Genomic DNA, 25771 nt, shown 5'->3' with positions numbered 1-25771 from the left:
TTTAGGTCATTCGTGACTTGTCCCTGAGAGATTTGAACTCAAATCTGCAACTGCAAGTCAACTGGTGCAGCAATAAAAAAAACTGACATCATAACAGCAAATATTTATTTCAATTTGGTATCCAGCTTTGCTCGGGACGCCACCCCACCACGGTGAACAAGTGATTCTTGTCACGGAATAAAGCGGAATAATACCCCTTAATCCTATAAGCCCGGTTGTTGTGACACTGTGTCCCTTCCCTTCTTAATCAGGTGTGTGTTGTTGTTGCAACCAAAAGTGGTAATTTTGCCATTCCCAAGTCACGCTCTTGGGTACCCACCGCTACTGGCTACCAGCAGTGGCGGCGGCAGCCTGTTTGTTTGTCCCCTTAATGTATACTTAGTTTCTTTAGTGTGCTTGAACTGTCGTCTCGACCCATTTGGCATGGTAGCATAATTCTCGACTCGAACGAAAGCTCTCTATCTTCCAGTAATGTGCCACTAGGATAGCGAGTAAGGATCGCGATGGAAAGTAGGTCATCAAAGTCCTGTCTCAGTGTGGTTTGTTAAACAATTTCGTATTGAAATTGTTTGCTTGAATGAACTCTTTTCTTCTTTAGAGTGAGTCATCGTATCTCTTTGCCAAAGAACATGATTTCCGCACACTCCGGTTGAGTCAGGTAAAGGTAAATACGTTTATTGCGCTTTCATTGATTGTGTGCAATAGGACTCACTGATAAGCGACCAGCTTGTCGTAATCAAATCCCCAAAGCGGCTGAACCCTTGCTTTCTGCTGTACGTTTCTGGTTCCTAGGTATCTATTTTCGGAGCACAGGAAAGCGTCTCCCATTTCCGGATCTAGGATAGCTTGCATATATTGATTCTTGATTATGCATGGAAAAGTATGTCATGTGCTGCGGCAAAGTATTATAAAACCTCCTTTTTATTAGGAGATGAATGGTCCAACCGTGCTGCATATAAGTACCGTACCAACATAAACACACTTTGCAATAATAGGAACAATGCGCTTCCGCCAATAATGTCTGCAGCATCTGTGCTTGCTGTGCGAGGTCACGAGAAAGATGATCTGATTCCCTTCGGTTTTATATTGTACAGTGCAGGACAGGAATATCGTTCACCATCCGATATTAACACGACAACGAAACGGCAAATATATTAACTGTACACAGCAAAAATAAATTTTAATATTACATCCAAGAGGATGCACTTCAAGCATGTCGAAAATCTCATGTAATTTTTATGGCCACAAAAATAAACAAATGCAGTAAAAGCAGCGTAATGTCAGTTCATGCACTGTACATTTATGTATAGTAATATACCATATTTTCGACACGATTGAAGTGCATCCACTTTGATGTGATATTAAAATTAATTTTTTGCTGTGAAAGCACCGACAAACCGACGTGAATGACCATAACAAAAACAATAAAATTTCTGACCAAAGCACACTACTGACATCTGGCTCCGTGTTCGCGGGAAATATTTAGCTTAGCCATGAACCTGCATGCAAAAGTTATGAATTGGTTCGTGTCTGATCTATTCTGAACAAATTATTTTTATCTAGATCAAAAATTCCTATGGTTTTGACAGTTCGGATCACTGCACATTTAAATCAGCCGTTTACGATTTTCGGGCATAAGTCAGAATTAAGTGTCATGTCGGTTTGTCGGTGGTGTAAGTATGGGTTTCTTAAATCTATACATGTTTCTTATGAGCAATGTAGTGTTATAATATCGGTACTATGTGTTTACTTTGTTTAACGCTATTGTACGACTTTTTCTCGAAAACCAGTTCCCGAAAATTTGTGATGAATTAGTAACTACACTGAGGCAAATAGACTTAAGAATTTCATATGACTCGACTTATGAACGACAAATATGAATTTCTCATAAGCGCGACTTATGAAAGATTTTCGTCTAACTTAACGTAGCTCTTATACGCCTTTAACCATTCCATTTTTCTTAAGCGTTGAAAGACGAGTGGTCAACACACGGGCCCCCTAACCTCAACGTCTATTTTCCAGTTCCAGTCTGCTCCGATTTATAATTTTTATTGTCAACATTATTTTTCATAAGGCAAATCAATGAAATTCATACTGATTTCTTGTGGCTAAAATTCATAAGTGTTTCTTATGAAATTCTTACGTTCTTTAGCCTGCGTGTAGTGAAGTTACGATTTTCAGTAAAAATCTGCACTGAAAAAAGTTTTCACTTAGTTTCTATTACGAACGCACATCATATTTTTCCAATAACAAAAATAATGATTTTTATCTGAATATCACATAGCATGAGACATCAGTTCAGCTTCGAACCTGTTCGGATACGGTTGTGTATAAGTTTATTTCTGTTTTGTGCGTGCGTTCGCTGATTTTGCCAGATTAGCGCTGGCACTCTGCCTCCCGGACGGTTATACGTGTGTGATTGGTGGTTTTCTCGCTTTCCGAGAAGTTTTGGAATCGAAAAAGAAAACGTGATGCATCATGTTTGCAGGCATCAGAAGAAGTGTCGCTATCTGCGTTGTTTGTTTTTTTCTTCGCTTGTGCTCCCGGTACAGAAATTTGTGGCGTCGCGTGTGATAGTTTTTGATTTCAGTTGTTTACGCGTTGTATGATTTTGTGAGCGGTCGCTTCGTGTTCACGTCATGGAGCAATCGACTACATTCGACCAGAGGATTGACCCCTTAGGGCGGGTCTATGATCGGAGCTACTACACCAAGCGTGACATAGCTGCTTGCAAGGGATTCAGTTGGACTGATTTGGTGAGATTGTTCCTTTTTTCTACTTTTGTCTATTTAAACTTAATTTCTATGAATGCGTATCGTTTGGAATCATTTGATTCGGATGAGACTCTTAACTTTTATTTGTTTACATTGTGTTTCAATTGGTATTCTTAAGAACTTCATAAAATAAGGTTTCAATATTTAAATTGAGCAGATCGACTAGCCTGGTGGCTGCCGCTTTTGCTTACTGAGTAGAAGACCGCCGGGTATCCACATTGTAAAGATTCCCTATTTTCAGCTTTTTTACAGGCTGGAGTTGTTGTTTGAACCATTTAGTTTATCAATTTAATTTATCTGTATAACAATTATTCACAAGCATTCTTCCAGGTCAATTCAAGAATAGTTTGATGATGATAAATCTTCCTAATATTCACATTACAGTTATGACCCGATCCTGTCAATCTCTCCGCGCATCAGACTGTTATTTTTCAATAATTCCACATAATTGTAATTTCATACCTTCCTCCTTCAAGATGAATGTTTAAGATACGCATACTTTGCTAGTTGACAAAATGGGGTCATTGCTGTATAATTATTCTCTTTTTGCAGCCTTCATTCAGACTGGATCTATTGATTTAAATTATTTGAGTTTTCTTCCAGCTCTTTGATGACGGAACATCACTAGATTTATACTGTAATGATTCACTCTTACAGCTTTCACCCTGGTTTTGTCTGTTGATTTGATTTGTTTGAATTGGTTTTCAGCTCCTTGGTGTTGGCAGTCGCGGGCGATCAATTTTGCTCATGCTCATGCTCTAAGTTCATTTTCAGCATTTCGATGATGGAACGTCTTCAGATTTATATTATAAGGGGGCTTATTACGGATGTCACATCACGGTGAAAAGTTGTCACTTGTCGTCACGGTGAAGTGATTCCCATTTGATTTGTACGGTAATCACGGCTCTTATTCTGAGTATCACTTTCTTATCACCGTGTAGTGACACCCGTAATAAGGCCCAATGATACACCATTTGGTTTTGGCTTCGGGCAAATCCAAGTATAATGCATGATAACACTGATTCATTTAAAACCATGGTCGCATCACTTATCAAGGTGAATCCTGATCCAACGAACCCAACTTACTAACAAAATCTCCTTTTCTGTGTCTTTTGTTGGAAATTTCAGGGTTACATCTTCCTTATTGGGAGCTGAGGAGACATAGAGCTGCATCATATTGTATATAAAATAATTATTATTTTCATTGCGGAATACCAGTTTTTTTATCCATATAAATGTATTTTCATTATTACGTATTTTAATGTTCTGATATATTTCATTTCTCCATTACATATGTTTACTATATATATAAATAAATACTGGGTTGGGAGGGAGCATCAGGGTATCATTTGACCTGAAACTGGACGATTGGAGTGGTATGACAACCGGAGTCTAGGAGGGAATAAACACTATCATTTTCTTTATCCTACCGATTCGATTGTGATGGTGTGAATTCTACTCCAACAGTTTCAGTGAGATTGACGCGCCCTTCTTAACAAACCATCCTGTAGGAAGCTTAATAAGTATTGCGAATTGCGTTATTCGATTTGTTGGATCGTATCGTTGGAAGGAGATTCTTAAATTCCCGTGGATTTCGCGTAAGTGTCTCTGCTTACGGGTCCACCCCACCGTTTTTGGCCCTTCATACAGCGATATTGTGAATTCAGATCGGTAGCTCAAATTGATCTTGCTATTAAGTGGAGCTGCATACAAGACAAGATCTTCGAAGGGATGGTGGCTACCTTATATACATATACATATCACATAGCATGAGACATTATATATGAGAAATCATATATATTTCATTGGACACATAACGTTCATGTGAGGTTAAACACGAAAAAATCCGGCTCAGGGCTGGTAGCGATCAATGCTGTCAAAAATAGTGATTTTAGTGACCATGTTGAAGAAATAAGTGGCCAAATAGTGATTTATAGTTGTAAAAAAGTGACTAAAAAGTGACCTAAGGGTAGAAAATTTGTCGTTCTGATGGCATACCAAATAATGGATGATTTAGACTTATTAAATTAGAATCTCATAAACACTTAAATATGTACGATAGGAACCTTTAGAGCGAAAGATTCATTAGAAAGTTTATGACTAAACATCCAAGTGTCTACTATCTGGAAACCCTGAAAAAAAAACGGGAATTCTCATGGAATTATATTTCTCCTGAAAATACCTGGAAGTCTTATAATTACTCAGGAAATTCAATAATTTTCTTACTAAGGATATTCCAAAGAAAATAATGCTTTTTAAAATAAATACATTCAATATTCCTAGTTTTATTCACACATTTGAAATCGGAGCATGTGTCCTCGTAATTTTATGGTGAATACTCAGGGGGTGAAGGGGATGCTAAAAGGAGGATTATAGTTAAATCTGAGAATAACTCCAAATCATCAAAGAAATTCGGAAAATAATTTCAGGGGAGATTGCCAAACAAATGAAATGAATTCAATGAAAATTCTGAGAATCTTTCCATAGGATTTCTTACTGATGAGAATTTCAAGGCAATTCCTAGGAAAATTAAAAGAAAATTTGATTCGGATTATGGTTCCGAGAAGTATACTAACTATATTCTTGTGATATTTTTTTTTATAGAATTCAGAGAAGCGTTTCAAGTGAATTTCTAAAATAATTCCATGAGAGTTTCGGGAGAACACGAGCGAATGATGAGGAGAACTCCAAGCGAATTTTCATGAGAAATCTCCGTTGAATATGTACTGAACTATTCTGTTATTTCGCTAACTTGAAAGTTCCCAAAATATTCGTGAAGTTAATGAAACTGCCTAGAAGTTCTTTTGTAGTTTGAGAAACTAGCCTGATGCTCGCAATACTTCTCATCATTTTTTTTCAAAGTTCTCTAAACATTTTCGGACTTCCACAATTTTTCCAACGATTATGAATCTTCTCTAAAGTTTTAACAATTCATTGAATTTCTCGAATTTTTTTTTAATGTATGTAATTTCGCTGCTCTGGAATATTTCTGCTCTGAGGATATCTGTTCTTTCTTGAAGTTTTTTTGTTTAGCTTTTTAGCGAAACCAAAATCTTTCTTGAAGTTCTCGAAACTTCTCTAAAATGTTTGTAGTTCTCATGAAGCTTGTTGTACTGCCCTGAATTTAATTGAACTGTTCTAAAATGTTGAAGTGAACTTTTGGACGTATGTGAAAACCTCAATCTGGGAACTTCTTGAAATTTTCCGCTAATTTAGTGAAACTAGTGGAACTGAACTCCCCTCAAAATCCCTTTGTTTTTTTAGCTTTGCTAATCTTATTTGAAATGCTCCCGAAATAAGTTCCTGAAGTTCTCGGATCTTCCCTTTAGACTTTTCTGAAGTTCTCGAAATGTTTCTGAAGATCTCTGTACTTCTGTAAAGTTTTCGAAGTTATTCTGAAATTTCAGGAACGTCTTTAAGCTCCCGCAACGAAATAATTAATATAGTTCTATGATTTTCACTGAAGTTCTCAAGATTTGTCGATTTTCGAAACAAATAGCTTCTTTAATAGTCTAGAGCTTCCTGATGTTTTTAAAACTGCCCAAAATATTTCTTAATTTCCTTAAAATTTTCTAGACTGCCCTGAATATCTTAGTATTTTTTTAAGGGACCAAAAATTGTACTGGAATCGATTGAATTGCCTTAAATCACTAATTTTCCCTGGAAAGTCCAGCCCTGACTTACCTTAATTCCTATATTGATCAAATGTTGCGGTGAATTTTCTGATACATATTTATAATTCCCTGAATCTTCTAAAGTTTTCAGATCAATCATAGAATTCTTGGAATATCCCATCGGAATATTCCAAGGAACTCCTTGTAAGTCCCTGCAAATTTCCTTAAGTTAAGTTAATGGAATTTTTGTGATGTTATCTGATCGTCTTCAAACTACTCGGAACTTCACTGAATATAACGAAACAATCTAAAATATCTAAATTTCGTAGAAGTAGTGCGTTAATTGTTGTTGTAGTTGTTTTACAAAAAAAAACATATTTTTAACGCATTCCATAAATAGCTTTCTTATTATAAACCTGGAAATTATTCGCCAAAGTTATGGAAAAACCTGGAACACTTAGGGCACTTTATTTAGCCAAATGAGTGGACACCCTGTAAATAGAAAAAGGCGATCAAACGTAAAAAAAACTCTATACAAGGTCGTCAACTTCGAATTGTTCAAAAATTAGAACAAAATGTAGGCCTTTCCTACACACTGCAAGAAGAATGATCAATCTTGAAATGAATTTACGTTAAAAAAAATGTTTAAAATAGTGACTGATTACAAGAAAAAATGACTTTAGTGACTTGGCCTTAAAAAGGAGAGTTTTTAGTGACTTGCTTGAAAAAAGTGACCAAGTCACTAAAAAGTGACTCGCTACCAGCCCTGCGGCTACATTAAAAACGCTGCCATTAAGGTTCAACAAAGGGAAAATAATTTGTTTACTTCTTCTTTTTGATCATCATTTTCTTTCTCTAATGACTAACTGTTAGTCCAGTTGGGCAATTTCCTACTGGAGGCTCCAGGAGTCACCATGTACTCGATCACCAATCAGCGATCAATACATAAGGAGAGAATAGGAGAAGGCAATTAACGAAAAGAGAGAATGACGATAGCATCAAAATGTGACACTTTAAGGAATGCTTAACGCTCATCGAACGATTGACTCATGCTAATGCAGTTGTTCGATGGCCGTTGCAGTTTACTGGAAATTAACTCTTCATAGCTTGATACAGCAAAAGGGGTCTGCTAGAAGCGTCGTGGTAAATAAAGGGTGTCCACGATGAAATTGCCACACACAAAATTGATTCGCAAAATTCGAGTTTTCATCCGATTGCCATCAAATTTTCAGGTATTGAGAAATAACTATTAAACTTCATTTTACCATTTTACTCTTATTTTATTTACAGTCCATACGCAAATGCCCGCACCTTGGCCTTAACCCCGGCCATAAGATTCTGCACAACCTGTGAATCAACCGTTTTTTGCATGTAAACCCATACTTTCTTCAGTTCCTCGACTGTCTTCACTACCTTAGGTCGTTTAAGAAGGTGCTGCTTCATAATCGCCCAGTACTTCTCGATGGGGCGGAGCTCCGGAGTGTTGGGAGGGTTGAACATTTTCGGCACGAAATTTACCTTATTGTCCGCATACCACTTCAGCACGTCCTTGGAGTAGTGGCATGAGGCCAAATCCGGCCAGAAGATTGTTGGGACGTTGTGGGCCTTCAGGAGAGGAAGCAGCCGCTTCTGGAGGCACTCTTTTATGTACACCTGTCCGTTCATCGTGTCCTGGGTCACGAAAGGTGCACTCCGCTTCCCGCACGTGCAGATGGCTTGCCAAACCAGGAATTTCTTCGCAAATTTGGACATCTTCTGAGTGCGGACATGCTCCGGAACGCTGAACTTATCCTTGGCCGTGAAAAACAGGTTGCCGGGGATCTGTTTGAAGTCGGCCTTCACATATGTTTCGTCGTCCATGATGCAGCATTCAACTTTCGTCAGCATGTTGAGGTACAACTTCCTGGCACGGGTTTTGGCGGACTTGTTCTGCTTCTCGTCGCGATTAGGGGCCTTTTGTACCTTGAACGTTCGAAGCCCAGCCTTAGTTTTGGCCTTCTGGACACAACTTCGGCTTAGGTGCAGCTTCTTAGCCACATCCCTAACGGAGGCGTTCGGATTTCGGTTGAAGGCCCCAACTACGCGGTTGTGATTTTTGGTGTTGTACGGAATACTTTTTCCTTCACTTCTGGGCTTCCGATCGGTGGTCAACCGTTCCTCGAACCGCTTAATCACTCGCGACATCGTGGAATTCGCGATTCCCAACGTTTTAGCGATGGAACGATGCGAGAGATTCTTGTTCTCGTGATGAATGCGCAAGATTTTATCACGCACGTACTGTTCTTTCGACTCCATTTCCGCGAGTTTTGATCACAGGACTTTAAAACTTGCAGGATGTAAATAATGCACTATGAACTAAATCCACCCAAATTTTCATTAAATTCTACCTAACGGTTAAAAAGTTAGAGCAATTTCATAGTGTGGCAATTTCATCGTGGACACCCTTTATTGTATTTATGACATGAGGGATGCACATGTTACAGCATGTCACCAAGCCAAGACTGTCCATGATTCATAAGCACCAACTGGAATGGTGAGGAAAGTTTAACCATCTCTTTTCTTCCATCATTTCAATACAACAGCAAATGTGACGTCATACTACCTAGTACATAAGGATGTTGTAGACAAAAAAATCACATTGCCAGACCGCGCTGTGAGAAATTATGCTTACACCCCACCGGAATTATCCTCGGTTTAAATCCTGATCACAAATGTCAGGCTGTTATGGTGTCGATGTCGATGTTAATCAATACGATCCTTAACAAACATGTGGCAGATTCTTCAATCAGGGATGGTATTAAAAGTTTATCCGTGTTGGAGCTTACCGCCTTACTTACCTTCATGCTTGGCATGCACAGTTGTACACACCAACTGCTCATTTGTTAATAACTTTTCACTCAGTTGTTGAAATTTGTTTTTCCTTAAGGTGAATCACTGTGACATCTTTATTCTCGGAACCACTTCAAAACTTTAAGTGCACAAATATCAGCTTCTACGACACATGCAACATTCAAATTGTTACTCCACGTTTGCTGCACTGCAGCATGCATAAAGTAGCAATTTCAGGAGACATGGTGTACCGATTTCCGAGATTTGTGTAATTGAAAATTCGAAGTGGAAGTGCATGTATAGCCTACGTGGCGGCCATTTGTGGACTCTACAAGGAATCACCTTAAAGTAATTGATAGATTAGGATCATAGCTTACTAAAGATATGAAAAGAGTAGATAAATCTTAACATTTGAATCAACACCAATTAATTTTTACACTTAAAGTCCGAGATGTGCAGTGAGCATTTCTCACTTCATTTTTATAATGCAAAAACAAATACAGTTTATTACTAGAATTAAAACCTGCTTTTTTGTACGTACCTATAACAAACTTAAAATCTATTCTATCTACTGCTTCAAAAAGTGTTATGTTTCGTCAACTGTAGGCAAAGTTAGTAACAAATGAGCAGTTCGTGACCAAAACTGTGTATACCAAGCATGCTTACCTTACCAATCAGGCTAAGGTCTTGTTGTCCTCTGCTGTCCGAAGAAGTCGTCTCGACTCTACTCGATCCATGGGCACACTTCGCCAGCCGAGCCTCGTAGTCTGCGAAGGGTTCGTAGGTCGCCTTCTACTTGGTCGATCCACCTTGCCCGCTGCGCGCCTCTTCTTGTTCCTATTGGGTCGCTTTCTAGAACCATTTTCACTGGGTCGTCGTGCGGCATTCTCCCAGCACTCCACTGTAGATGGTACGCAACACCTTCCGTTCGAGCATAGTCCAGGTCTCGTGGCCGTAGAGGACCACCGGTCTAATCATTGTCTTGTAGGCAGCCAATTTCGTGCGGCGGAGAATTTTATTCGATCGGAGCGTCCTCCGGAGTCCAAAGAAGACACGATTCCCTGCCATAATGCGTCTTTGAATTTCTCTGCTGGTATCATTTTCGGCGGTCACTAGTGAGCCCAAATTCAGCACCGTCAATCTGAACTCGGGGTGGGAGGCTAACATTGTCTTCCCTAGAAGCTCTTCCTTTCATGTATTTTGTCTTTGATACGTTGATGGCAAGTCCAATCCGCCTAGCTTCAGCCTTCAGCAGCGTTGCCAGGCGATTTTCAGATAAATCTGGACCAGCTAAAATATAAAATCTGGAAAAATCTGGAATGCTCAAAAAAATCCGCTTTTTAACATAATAGTATTGAAATCAAAGTGATGTGCCAATTTCCCGTAAAAATAGGCCAGTATGATCATCTGGAATTTATTTAAAGTGCTAGAATGGTTATACATTACATGTTTAAATAAATTAAATAAAGCAAATAACTTGTTAGCATTGCTAAAATCATCCAAAAGTTGAAAAGTATTGACGTGGTATGCCCAAAAAGTTCAAATATCCATTACGCACTTTTTTTAAAAAAATGTGTTAAATGTACAACACACAGCACCCAGTAGGCAATTTTATTTTGAAGCTAAATTCACCGGGCTGAAGTGGGAATCAAAGTCTAACATCGTGGAACTCACACACAGTTTTCCTAAACTACGGGTAACTCCACTATTCACATGACCATTATGCCAAAGAATAATGTTACTATATTACTAAAATGAAAGTCTGATAGCTTCATTTTTGAAGTCTCAGTATTTTGCAATGATTCTAAATTCCGGATTTATATTTTTCCTGCCTTCCAGATCATGAATTTTTTTGTTAGTCTGAATTTACTTGGAACTCTCTAAGTTCAAGTTCTTGGAAGTTCAATTCGAATCATCCTAGAATTCCATCATATTTCTTTTCTATATTCCCCTAAAATAATCTTGAAAATATCTAAACTTTTCCAATAACATTCTAAGAGTTCTTAGCATTACCTCTTGTAATCTCTTATAAATCACTCTCCATTTCCACAACTCCCTCAAATTGGTAATTATTCCCAAGAAGTGGCTCAATTTTGTGTCCATTTTTCTCTATGAAATTCTTAAAATATGTCTTCAGAATGACCGTCACACTCTTCCCAGACTTATCCGATAATTCCCTTTAAACTGCTTTGTAGGTTAGATCAGAATTGTTTTGAAATCCTTTTCAGTATTATCTAAGTACTCAAGTACTTTGCCAAAATGGTTTTGAAAGTCTCCCAGAAATTGCGTTTAAAATTCTATTAAAATTAATCTCCATGGAATTCCATTCAAATTATTCTCACAGACAGAATTCCATTGAAATTATTCTCACGATTCGTATCAGCATACTCCTAAGTTTCATCATAAGAATTTTCTATGATTTCTCTTCCGGATTGTATTTCCTTTATTGACAAAATCTCCATGCAATTGTCATCAGAGTTGACAAGACAATTGACACCGTGTTCAACCAGAGGTTGCACAGACTAAATATTTAACACTAGACAACGGACAACACACCACACCCATTAGACCAGTAGGGAAATTTTCAGGTTGCCAAAATTTGCACCGGCTGGAGCGGGGATCGAACCCTCACTTCGTGGAACTTACAATACGCCTGAACGACGGGTGACGTCGCACGACCACGAAGCCCAAAAATATGGATGTAATTCTACTCAGAAGTAGCTTGAAATTCTCCATTGATTTCTTAAAGAATTCGCCTCACACTTAACTGTGAACTATTTTCAGAATTACCTTAAAATCCCAATTGATGGCCTTTAAACATTAAAGTAGCAAGTTTGGCTTTTTATTTTTTTATTAGAGGGTAAATCAATTGCAATGATATTTTTAATGCAACATGTTAAAAATCTGGGAAAATCTGGAACATATTTAAAAAATCTGGAAATATACGTGGTCTGTCTGTGTATCTGGCAAGACGACAAAAAATCTGGAAAATCCAGATAAATCTGGAATACTGGCAACGCTGGCCTTCAGTCTGATGTACGTTTCCGCCATCATCTCAAAGTTCCGTGCCATAATGTCAATGTCATCGGCGAAACCAATAAGCTGGATGGACTTCCTTAAGTTCGTGCCACTCGTGTCTATCCCAGCTCTTCTGATCACACCTTCTAACGCGATGTTGAATAGCAGACACGAAAGTCCATCACCTTGCCGTAACCCCCAACGAGATTCAAAGAGACTCGAGAGTGTCCCCGATACTCGCACATCACTCGATCCATCGTCGCCTTGACCAATCGCGTCAGTTTATCCGGAAATCCGTAGTCGTGCATAATCTGCCATAACTAATCTCGATCGATTGTGTCGTATGCGGATTTGAAATCGATGAACAAATGATGTGTGGGCACGTTGTATTCGCGGCATTTCTGCAGAACCTGCCGAATCGCGAAAATTTGGTCCGTGGTAGCACGGGAACCCATGAATCCCGCCTGGTATTGCCCCACGAACTCTCTTGCAAATGGTGACAGACGGCGGCATAGGTCTGTTGCCGTGACACCTTCGTTTTCTGCTGCTTCGCCGTTGAGGTGCTCGTCATAGTACCGCTTCCACCTCTCAATCACCTCACACTCGTTCGTGAGAAGGTTACAGTCCAAGTCCTTGCACATATGGGCTTGCGGCAAGTAGCCTGTGCGCGAACTATTTAGCTTATCGTAGAACTTCTGTGTGTCGTTTACTGACGCTTCTTCCTTCGGAAAACCGAGTTTTGTCTGTTCCGCGCTTGTCTGTATCGCTCCACATTCAAGCTCGTGCGATGTTGCAGCATTCTCGCCCGTGCTGTATACTTCTCCTCTACTAACAGTTTGCATTCGCCGTCAAACCAGTCATTTCTTCGGTCCGGGATTGCAGTACCTTGTTCCGCTGCAGAAGTACTACCTATGGCGGAACGGATGTCCCTCCAGCCATCTTCAAGAGAAGCTGCGCCAAGCTGCTCTTCCGTGGGTAGTGCAACTTCCAGCTGCTGCGCGTAGCCCTGGGCAACTCCGGCGTCCCGTAGTTGCTCAATGTTGGGTCGCGGCGTTCGACTTCGACGGGTGTTATGCACCGTCGAGAGTTTTGAGCGCATGCATACTGCAACTAGGTAGTGGTCCGAATCTATGTTCGCACTGCGGTACGTGCGGACGTTGATAATATCGGAGAAGAATTCCCCGTCGATTAGAACGTATCCAAGGACAAAAACCCTCCTAGCTCGCCGGAGCTGCACCCAATTGAAAAATATTGGGCAATCGTTAAGCGGATCCTCAAGAAAACTCAGAAAACAATTGGAAATGAGAAACAGTTAAATGCAAATTGACATTCAGCATCAAATAAGGTTGATACAACAGCGGTACAAAATCTGATGAAAGTTGTGAAACGTATAGCCCGACAGTTCGCATGGGGAAAATCGGAAGCCTAATCAATTAATTTTCCTGTATTTTGTAGTCATTGAACTTCAAAAAGAAATAAAGTTTGATCATTTATACAATAACATAATCAGTGTGCACTTAATCATGATTGACCAATTTTTAACTGTTCCACCCTTTACTACAATGGACCTGAAGGATTTCAAGCCGAAATGGAATTTGGCAGCAAAACTTTTTGGAACAGGGCCCGTGCAAAAGATGATGGGCCGTGTACGAAAAAAAAAATCAAGCAATGACCTATGGCGATGATGATGATGATGATGGTTTGAGCAGGACGAGTTATCTTTAGGATAATTTTTTTCCTTGATTTGTTTTCCGTCGAACTTGTTTTCCGTGCTGAGCACCAATGCTATCGAGCGACGCCAGGAAGGCAGCTCCCACACCTGGACCCTACCTATCGACCCATCAACTCATGAACCAACGGCTTTACTTCCCGAAGGAAGGCGTGATCAGAGATGTTATGCCTCAGAATAGCCCGGCGGCGCCGACTGGGATTGAACCCAGGCATGCTGGGTTGAGAGGTAATCACGCTTACCACTACACTACCGGCGCCGCTGATTTTTAAGATAATTAAATATAAACATTTTAACCAGGTTTGCAAACAAAATAGAGCTGGTTACAATTACAGATATAAATTCCCTGATAAATAAACTATTCACAAGTGTAACCAGTTATCAAGAACTCAAGTGTACTCCTCGACAATACTTCCATTTACACGTGACTTGGGATTTACACGTAATTTCGGTAATTTCGGTAATCGAGCCGGTAATGAAGTTCGTGAGCTCCTGAATTTGAAGCAAAACAGATCCAAAGTGTTATGTTGCAACGAAATTACTGGTAAACAACCCCACTCGCACTCCTCGGAAAACACATAGCACGACGCCTCAACGCTAGGTCAATAACGGCGAAAGTGCTCAAAGGATATTAAGTTTTGGGCACGCTTAAAATTTTAGATTGAATGTTAGTGCAAAAAAAAACAAAGAAAATATATATACCTATGTACAAAATACAAGAAGACATGTCGGATTGATTCAGGTATGTTATCAACGTTTCAGCTGTTTTGTTTTCGTTCACCAATTCGCTGTACATTTCCGCTTATCTTTGGTCGGCGCTTAGCTTCAACAAATAAGACGCATATTTGCAGCTTTGTATTTGCAGAAATAATTAAAAACAAGCTCCGTTGTTCCTAATTGCTATTGAAACAGCATTCCAAGCCTTTCCTACTAAACAAATACCTACTGCACGTAGAAATGTAAAACCATTGAAGAGCGATCGGAAACTACCAAGTGGTAATTAAGCATTTCAGACTTACTTTGTTTGCTTTGAATATAACTTAAAGTAATACTGCAAAAATATGTTCCAAAATGCTTTCCCACGCGTACTTTCCTGAGCAATCTAAGCTTTTAACTAGGGTTGACACTTGTGTCACCTTTCAAGAGCTTTAATCTCAGTCCTACATTGAGTCTAATTTACTTTCTTGTCGCATAACGGGAGAAGCCTGTACAAAGCGAAATGCTTCTTCGCTAAACCAGACGCCACTTACGCCAAAATTGAAGAGCCCAAACCTTGCACCTTAGCTTGTTGGTCGTCCCGTGCTTGACATGTACGTAATCCACTAAGGAGTGATAAAACGAAAAAAATACTTGCGACTGACCCTACCTGTAGCCGGTAGTTAGTTAGTGGAACGGTACTAACCTACAAACCAACTGCTAAAGGAGAGAGCAATTACAATTAGTAGGATCACACTAAATCACGTTTAGCACCGCCATGTGGTGCCTACCGTCGTCGCTTCGTCATGTCACTGTTACGTCATTTATGTGTCTGTGGCATAGGACGCCGATAAATTTCCTGTCAAGTCAGGCTAAGCATATGTGCTGACAAATGCGATACGATGAACCGGCATCACGCGTGGCCACGGTGATGGAATGTTATGCATAGTGGATATAGTGGGCTATGAATTGACGCTGTTGAGTGAATTCAGCCATCGAAACGAAGCCTTACTGCATGTAGCACAGTCAACAGGGGAAACTTTGGACACCAATTTGATGTTAGTCTAACAACGTATGGTAAGGGAAGTATTATGTTCCAGCTAGGAAATAATGAAGCAATAAGAAGACTGACTATTAAAGTCAAGTCACACCTTAACTATTTCAGTTTTCTTACAAAAATAACACTAATTTCAGAGTGTGCTACGTCTTCTTCGATTCCTTTAGTTATTATCGTCAAGAAGTGTAAATGAAGTCCTTGAGTACTTAACTTTAGTTGAACGATACCTTGAAATATAAAGTGTCAGCGCTTAAAGAAGGTGGTAAAATTTTGATCACAAATTTGAAAAAAGCTCAGAAACTTGCTAAGCAATTCGAGAGTTCCCATAATTTCAGTTTGAGTCTTACTAGTCCTATTGAGAATCAGGTTGCTCGGGATTATCTGAATATGATTCCTGGGGCACTGATTTGGACGAAGTAAGGTCTATAACTAAAAAGTTTCATAATATGAAAGCTCCAGGTGATGATGGAATTTTCTATATCCTCATCAAAAAACTCCCAGAGAGTACCTTGTCTTTCTTGGTAAAATTATTTAACAGATGTTTCCATTTGGCATACTTTCCTGATAAATGGAAAAATGCAAAAGTTGTTCCAATTTTGAAGCCGGATAAAAATCCAGCTGAAACTTCTAGCTACCGTCCAATAAGTTTGCTTTCTTCAATAAGTAAACTTTTTGAAAAGATAATTTTAAATAGAATGATGTTTCACATCAATACGAACTCAATTTTTGCAGATGAGCAGTTTGGATTTCGCCATGGGCATTCAACTACTCTTCAACTCTTAAGAGTTACCAATTTAATTCGTTCAAACAAATCTGAAGGCCGCTCAACTGGAGTTGCTCTTCTAGACATAGAAAAAGCATTCGACAGTGTTTGGCATGAAGGTTTGATTGCTAAATTAAAAAAGTCTAATTAGTTAGCAAATCTTTGTTCGCTGATGACACAGGCATTTCCGCTAAAGGAATAAGTCTTCGTGTTTTTTGCAGCAGACTGCAGAAGAGCTTATATATTTTCTCTTCTTATTTACAAAAATGGAAGATTTCTCCCAACGCTTCCAAACCTCAACTTATAATATTTCCACATTTTAGAGCTTCCTTTTTGAAACCTAGTAGTAGTCACATAGTCACTATGAACGGAGTTTCAATTTCCTGGTCAAACCAAGTGAAATATCTTGGATAAATACTTGACCAAAAATTAACTTTTAAAGATCACATTGAGGGCATTCAAGCCAAATGTAACAAATATATAAAATGTTTGTATCCTCTTATAAACAGGAAATTCAAACTTTACCTGACGAATAAACTCCTAATATTTGAACAAGTTTTTAGTCCGGCCATGCTTTACGCTGTGCCAATATGGTCTAGTTGTTGCTCTACCAGGAAAAAAGCACTTCAAAGGATTCAGAACAAAGTTCTGAAGATAATTTTGAAGTTGCCTCCCTGGTACAGTACTACCGAAGTACATAGAATTTCGAATGTTGAGACTTTAGCACAAATGTCCAACAAAATAATTAATAATTTCCGGCAAAAATCGTTACAATCCTCAATTGCAACGATTAATTCCCTTTATACTTAGATAAGATTTAGTTTTAGTTATTTAGTTTTAAAATTTCAATTGCTATACTGACATGCAGGTTTAAAAAACCTGTTTAAAATATTGAATTGCCAAGGCAGGAACAATGTAAAAACACTTAGATATATATCATAACAATTAACGCTGGTAAGTTACTGTAGTAACTAAAACACCTAGGTTAAAATGAAATGTAATTTATTTTGAATTTGGAACAAATAAAGAACTAAAAAAAACCTTTTAGTACTCGCGCTGATGTACAAAGTTAAACACAAACAAATATGTAACAACTTTTGACGTTGGAACTCACTCAACGTAAAACTAAACATGGTTCATGAAATTTAATACCCACGTCCAATAGATCAATACTTGAAAAATATTACTGAAAGGTCATTTACTGAAAGGATAAAAAATATGATTTAAAGATTCCCAAAATTCTGAGACTTTGAAATTTCTGTACAGTTTCAAACTAGAACTTTTCTTTAAAATTTGTGATTAATAACAATCTTCGTGATACAAGACTTGGAGAAAAAAATAATCAAAATGTGAGATTTGGATTTTTTTCTCAAGATTACAGATTTGAAAAAAAAATATATTTATGAGCCATGGAGTCATAATTCTCAAGGCTCTGAGACTTGCAAGCATTTTAAGGGTTATAACACATTACATAACAATCGATAGAATCTTGCGGACAAACCCTGGAATATTTAGTAAAATTTAAAAGTATTCAAAGTGTTGATTTCAATCAAATATTGAGGAGGATCCCCACATAATTTTCGACGGAGAAGTTCTGAGCAGAATTCCAGAAATATATTCAATTTCGGAATTAGAAATTGTAAGATGAATTTGGAGAGCTTTCTGTGGAGAAGAATGCAAGTTCTAAATTAAATTCTTATGTATTTTATGAAGATTTCAAAAGGAGTTGTGAAAATTCGTACGTGATTCTGAGGAGATTTGTATGAGGATCGTGAGGAAAAAGACAGATGAATTTTAAGAAGAATTCCAAGATAATTATGATGAAAATTCAACAAGAGACATAGTTCTGAGAGTGTTTTGGCTCTAATTTCAACCATAGTGCGGAAGATTCATCACAGAGCTCCAACAAAATGTATTGCAAAAAATACTAATTTACTAGTTTACAGCATATTTGAACTGTGTACCCTGATTAGAGCTGGTAAATATCACGGTCGTCATGTGACGATGAGAAAACAGGTTCTCTCACTATCACGAGACGAAACTACCTATCATTAGCATTCTTGTCATTTTCAATGATCAAGCACTCATGAGAATAATTCTTATGCGGTTTCTACATCTACATTTCTAACTAATTTAGATGAATTTAAGCAAACTACCGTATGTAATCGGTAGAGTGGATGTATTATTAAGATTTCCTCGGTACAAGTAACTTTAATAGTATTACATGAGCTAGTAATTACGATGATCACAACACTGTCACGTTCTGTCATGACGAAAAATTCGATGAGATTTTGAAGAAAATCTCTATCATTGTTTTCTCATCCAATGATAGTGACAGAAGTATCTCTGTAAATATCGCGTGAGATCTTTCATTGAAAATGACATTTACCAGCCCTGAGTCCCTGATGGTCATTTCCCATGTAAAATCGTGTGCTGAATTCAAAAATGTTGTCAGAAAATATCTTATTAGGATAGTTTTCTAAAAACAGTTAAAAAAGAATTTTTCCTAATAAAAGTTTGTTTACTAAAATACAAATATCTCCGGCTGTAATGAAGCTATATCAATTATTTTAATGCCAAATTAAGAGTGAGAAAATTGACTTTCGATCAACTGAATACTATTTTTCAGTGAGATTAGTGGTATTGTGTGCACAACCACTACAAACATTTGTATTTCCTTGCTTAAAAACTTTGCTGAAATCAATTTTTTTGGGAAATATTGCGAATATTTTCTGAAATTTTTGCGCAGCCAATAAGAAAAGAATTCCAACGTCAAAATATTCATCAGCTGATCGTACTGGTTGTTTATTTTGGAAGCAGCAAAAATAAATTCCCCTCAAATTTTTCATCTTTTTATTTGATTAACGGTAAGTTCCATGTTGTTTTACTTAATAATCAAAGTGAGTTAAACATACACTGATTTTAGATGCACCAGATTCAGCAAGCTGTGTTTAAGCGGCATGCTTCTGCCAACACAAAATATCACGCCCTGTACGGATTCTTTTTTCTAGGTTTATCCAAACCTCAACTAGCGAAAATTTATGGGAAGACTCCAGTTACCATTGGCAACTGGATCCGACAGTATCAGGACAGAAGTCTATCTGCAGTTTAATGACGAGAAACGCCACTGTATCATCATGCTATTCCGAAACGAACCAACACTGTTTTTGGACGAAGCGAAAAACAAGTTTGAGAACACTTTTCAGTGCCCAATAAGTACATACAGCATTTCCAGAATTCTGCATGCCGAGGGTTATACGTGGAAAGTCATTGAACGGAGAGCGATTCAAGTGAAAGAAGCCCAAATATGCTTTTTTGTGAATGAATTGTGTTCATTCAATTGGAACCTCCAAAACATGGTTTTTTTTATGAATGAGGTTTAAATTGATAATCGGGGTATGCTGAGGAATCGCGGATATGCCAAAGTAGGAGAAAAATTGATCTTCCGGGGGGAATTTAACCGCAAAGCACGAGTATCATTACTGTGTTTTCTTGGGCAAACTGGGATATTAGAAACGTTCCAAACTGACGGAACGTTCACGAGAGCGCGTTTCTTTGATTGCTGTAGAAAATTTGCAAACAGTGGCTTGGTTTTTCGGCATCCAGGAGTTAACTCGGTGTGGATACTAGACGGTGCACGAATCCATTGCGACCGTCGCATAACCGAATATCTACGATCACTTGGCATTTACATCGTATTCCTTCCCCCGTACACACCATTCTTCAACCATATAGAGTTTATTTTCGGTTATTGTAAAAATAAATTGCAGAGAAATTACGTGGAAAACAGTCGTCAAATCTTAACCACAATTTCCGCGACGTTGAATTCCTTCGGTCATTTTGATTGTACCAGGGTTTTTCGTAAATGTGGATATTTACGTGGGAGAAAATTTAATCCCGCCATTGGTTTGAAGCAAAGTATCCAGTCCATGGGGTTTAATCATCCGAATAAAATGTAAAGCAAACTTATAAAACAAGAGTTAATACCGTTTTAATTGATCCAGCACATATACTCACTCGTTAAAAGAAAATTTGCAGTTACGGTTACAGTTAAAAGAACGAAGGCTTCCTATAGGTGGTCCACGTCCAAGCAATCAGTTACTTGATTGGCCAGTTCCTCTCCGAAGACATCCTCGCTTGTTTCCATGGTTCCAGAGACATCGAATAGAATGGAATCATTGGTAGCTTGCATCGTGCGCAGTGCAGTTAAGCGAAGTTTCATTGAATTAACAAGAACGCAAACCTGGTCCAACTCTTTCCACAACGTATCCAATTCCTCCTTAAATCCAGTATTCACGTTTTGAGCGATCCTAATGTCATTTCGCGTACTTGACAAAACTTGCTGACTTGCAGAAGGTACCGTTTTGAACAGATGGATCAAGTGATGAGGAGGGTCTTGAAGTTTCAATCCATCCCGTTCCAGTGCATCCTTGGTAAAAAGGAACGAAGCCCACACTGCCCAGTTCACGTCTTGAGAGACATAGGATCCCTTGTGCAAGTTTTTCAGCTCTGCAACCAGCACAGACACTGCTTGATTTGAAGCAGCACCAGCTCTGTCCCTTTCCTCTGGCTTCAAGAGTTGAATCCTGAGGGTATCGTACATACATGTTTGCCGAAGTAACTAACTCAGAGAAAACATAAACAAACGCGTTTATCTCCTTGTCCAAAAAATTTTGCATCTTTTCCGACTTTTCGATAAACTGTGACGGCTTATATGTCCTTTTTGAAATTTTGTCCTGAAATGTGACGAATTTGTCCATTTCTTCGATAGTTGGAGCCGTTGTCTCGGCCCAACGTGCGAAATACTGGTCATCACCAACTCCAGCAGCTGCATCAAAGATCGCTTCCCTTCACATAACTTCTTGCACTGAGTCACAGTTAATGTTTATTCCGCCTACCGATGGACCTTTCTTGTGCCCTTTGAAGTTCCTCGTCAAAATTTGAACGGTGAAACGGAACAGTTTTTTATCTTCCTTTTCCTCATCCTCGGAAACATCGAGAAATTATATCGTGGTTCTCAAGTTCATCCATATCATAATCGATGGCCAACGGAACAAGCTTCGGTGATCCTGACGGTTCCACGTCGTCCATCGTAGGGAGCTGAATATTTTTATACGTGATGTTATCGTGCTATAAATCGCAATATGAAAAGTTAATTTAAATACCTGATCAGTAAAACAGCAGAAAAATAGAACAGAACACTTCAAAAAGACAAACCAAACACAATTCTTTTACGCTTTTCCTCACACTAAACGAAAACAAGAATCAATATTTACGTTTTTCCGTTGAAAGCGCTGACCCCAATGTCATATAAAACAGGTCCGGCAATGCAAATCAGTCATCTCTTCCATTCTTCCATTGTTTTATATGTAACAACAAGTGTGACGTTACACTTGTCGTTGTCGTTGCATTGCCGGACCTGTTCTCTATGGCACTAAAGTTGACATTTGCGCACAAGTGAATGACAGATTCGTGAAAAAGGGAAACGACATATTTTCTCGGGAAGCACAATATGCAAAACATAAAAAAAAAAACAAACAAACTATTAATTAACAACAATGCCACTAATCTCTGACAAATGATGTTCAGATGATCGAAAAAAAAAATCCATTCACTTTGGGGGAAGAGGTAGCTCAACGATTCTTCCGGTTCGCCTCCTAGCATCGTGCTATAAGGTAACAGGCGATAACCAGGGTAGTTGATCGATAGCTCGATGACGTCATTTCGTTGACGTATGCAATGGGAAATTCTCATAGCAGGCGTTGACGATGGGACGTTGTCGAGTTGTTGAATAGCAACTATCGTGGTAACTCACCGATTACCTGTCGATCTGCCAAATTTGGAAAGACGTCTGCATTGAATTGTCTCATATAATAATATTCCGCCCACTATATCACAAGAAATTGCGAGTAGCTGAGTGGAATGGAGATAAGTTAAGCATTGGGTACAGGACCAAGTCTCCCCTGGGTGGTGCCAAAAGATGAGCGCAATAGAATCATCAAGTTGCCATAAGGCACGGAATGAGACTATTGCATGGCTGGGTAGTCAAAGTCTTCCATTCGTTAGTCATTTCAGGTGGATTTTAGAACAGGTTTAGGTGGGCGTTGGCAAGATTTGGATTTTTCAGATGTAATCCTGGATAGGACCCTGTCATTGAACGTCGCGTGAAAGTGGAACTTAATGAAGGCCTAAGTACTTTTTCGTAGTTTTTAGTTTTCGGATTTGAAAGATCGTCGGTTACAGTGGCCTGCTTACTGAGCAGAAAAACGCTGTCCCAGGTCCTTACATATCAAAGAGATTTATGGTAAAATCGCTTGTGTATCGTATATTTTGCGAAACTCGTTGTTGTAGTTGGTTCCGGGTTTGAATGGATACACAAATTTGAGCAACGGTATTATGTGATATGAGGGGCTCGGTGGCCTCAGAGCAACCGTTTTTGCTTACTGAGCAGAACATCATGAGTCTAATCTCAGGCCAATCCACATTCAAGATTCGTCAATCGTTTTATTTGTTAATATGACTACATGGTAATAACAGCATCTCGGTGATTAAAAAGGTGCTCGTCTGCCTAGTGGCAAACGTTTTTGCTTACTGAGCAGAAGACCGTGGGTTTAGTTCCAAGCTCCTTCGCGTTATATGATCGTTAGGACATCAATTCAGCTTATCGTTTACCAAAACGAACCCTGCTGCAAACCCAACCCTCTTATCCAACATCCCAGTGATTCCTCGTGGAAGTGCAGAGGTGTTCTCGGCTTCCATCAAAGCGAGTGTCATGTCAACACAATCCTTCCCATTCCTTTCTTGACCTGTGTTCGGGCGCGGCCGGCGCTTATATTGCCTAATTTAAGATCACCAGTTTTTACACATTGAGGATGATTGCTAGTCCCAAGCATCGTCTATTGGTTCTCTGTGTAATTACAGCTGATCTGGCAGTAAGAGAGTAGCAACCGTGGGCGGTCAATCAAGCTCAAGCTCAAGCTCGAAAAAAAAAAAATCCCTTCACTTTGGCGTTCAAATAATTGATATAGCTTCATTACAGCCGGAAATAGGTATTTGTGTTTTAGTAAGTGATATTTAATTTTTAGGAGAAATTTCAATTTTTAGGTGTATCTACAAAAAACTATCTTACTGAGATTTTTCCAGACTACATTTTTGGATTCAGCGCACGATTTAACATAAGAATTATGGGTCAAACATTGAAGCTCATTTTGTTTACTTTTATTTGTAATGTAGTGTAAATAGAAAGAATTTCATTAAAATACTCCAAGGGGGTTCTAAATAAAATTTCGAAAGATTTATGCTGTTTTGAATAGAGTTAAAATAAAATTTTTAAAAGAATTTCAAAGGAATCAAAGTCTTCGTGCAAGGGAATTCTAAGAAGTATTACAATCAAGTTCTTAGAAGGGTTTTCAAGGAAATTCGAAAAAAAGGATTCAACGGACAACGGTAATTATTACGCGAAGTGTTTTTTGGTTAATTTCAGAAGAATTCCATGATGATTCATAGAAGAATTCCAAGTTAATTCTGGAATTCATATCATGAGAATTTTGAATAACGAAAAATTAAAACCAAGGAAAAGAATAGTTCAGTTTCGGATTTTACAAATATTTTTTTCCAAAGTCCAGCATCTCCAAAATTTTCTTTAAGCAGGGCTGGTAGCCAGCACTACTAAATAGTGACCAAAAAGTGACCCTGAATTGAATTAAAAGTGAATTTTATTTAAAACTCTTAGGAATTTCTGAGGAGCACAACTCCTGTGAACTTCAAAGGAAACTTTCAATGGCATTCTGAGGATAATTTCATAAAGTTTGTGGTAGAAAACAAGTTCGCAGCATAAGTCTTTGGATTTTTTTTTAAATACTAAAAGACGGATTACAATTAAATCTGAGAATAAGGAAAGGAATTCGGAAAATAAATTCAGGAGAGTTAGCCAAACAAATTATGAGAAGAAATCTAAGGAATTTGTGAGTAGAAATGCCAATGATTTCTTAGGAGACTTCCAATGTGAGTAGAATTACAAAGGAAGGAGTGAGATTCAAAAGGAAATCTGAGATGAATTCAATGAATATGATAATCTTTCCAAAGGGTGTCTTATTGTGGAGAATTTCAAGGTAATTACGAGGAAAACTTGGAAAAAAAAATTACGAGGAAAACTTGGAAATTGAGTTCGGAGAATACTTTCATCAAAATAACCATTGAATATGGAATTTGAGGATTGCTTTCCTTGAAATTCTTTGGACTTCTGTGAAGTTTCTGAAATATTTCTGAAGTTTTCATAAATTTTTAGACGGTCTCTGAGGTGCTTAGAACTTTTTAAAAATTTGCACAATACCTCTCAAGGTTTCTATATTTCTCAAGTTAGCTTGACACTTGTGATGTGCTCTTAAATTCTAGGAACTTCATAAAAGTTCCTGAAAATTTTAGGATGTTGAAAGAATCTATATGAGGATCTTAAAGCTTCCAGTAAGATCCCCATAATTTCAGTGTGTTAACTTCCGTTATGTTACCGTAGTTTGTTTATGGAGCTTCACAGAAATTCTCAGCATTTCCTTTCATTCCTCAGAGCTTCTTCAAAGTTCCTACAATTGTTGTGAAGTTAATGAGACTGCAATGAAGATCTCTAATCTTTCATAAAGTTAATTCCGAACTTGAAATAAATCATTTGATGTTTTCCTTAATTCAGGCATTTTGAATATTTTCAATATCTTGAACTTGTACATGGAACACGAAACATTGAATATTTTTAGATCTTGGACTTATTCAAACTAAGCACGTTTTTTTTTTAACTTTATTAAAGTGAGAAATTAAGTAAGTGCTAAACTTCAACATTCAATGGATTTGATTAAAAAGTTGTTTTTTTTAAAGCTGATTGCCATGTCTTAAAAACGTTTGGGTTAATTACTGTTGTTTTTGATCTTTCAGGAAAAGCATATTTTGAACGCATTTTAAAAATTGCTTTCTTATTATAAGCCTGGAATTTATCCGTTAAAGTTCACGAAAAACCTGGAAAACTCAGGAAATTTTATATAGAAAAATGAGTAGACACCCTGCAGAATGATCAATCTTGAAATAAATTCACGCTAAAAAAGTTAAAAATAGTGACTGATTACAAGAAAAAGTGACTTTAGTGACTTGACTTTAAAATAAGAGACGTTTTAGTGACTGGCTTGAAAAAAGTGACCAAGTCACTAAAAAGTGACTCACTACCAGCCCTGTTTAAGGGCCCATGCACTTTACATCTGAAATTGAAACGACAAAAATCAAATTGTAATTTTGCTGAGTGATTTAATA

The 25771-nt window shown here is 38.1% G+C and overlaps 1 protein-coding gene and 1 pseudogene across 6 annotated transcripts in view; both read right to left on the bottom strand.

Moving 5' to 3' along the window:
* Positions 1–25771, bottom strand: part of CycY (cyclin Y) — a 74234-nt gene that overhangs the window by 10082 nt on the left and 38381 nt on the right. The gene's annotated exons all lie outside the window — the stretch shown is intronic.
* LOC135709936 (uncharacterized) lies at positions 20509–21952 on the bottom strand (annotated as a pseudogene).

This window comes from Ochlerotatus camptorhynchus, unplaced genomic scaffold, assembly GCF_037179485.1.
Source record: "Ochlerotatus camptorhynchus isolate MF236.1 unplaced genomic scaffold, CSIRO-AGI_Acam_v1.1 ptg000367l, whole genome shotgun sequence".
NCBI classification, from domain to species: domain Eukaryota; kingdom Metazoa; phylum Arthropoda; class Insecta; order Diptera; family Culicidae; genus Ochlerotatus; species Ochlerotatus camptorhynchus.
This window is presented reverse-complemented; position numbering and strand designations above follow the sequence as displayed.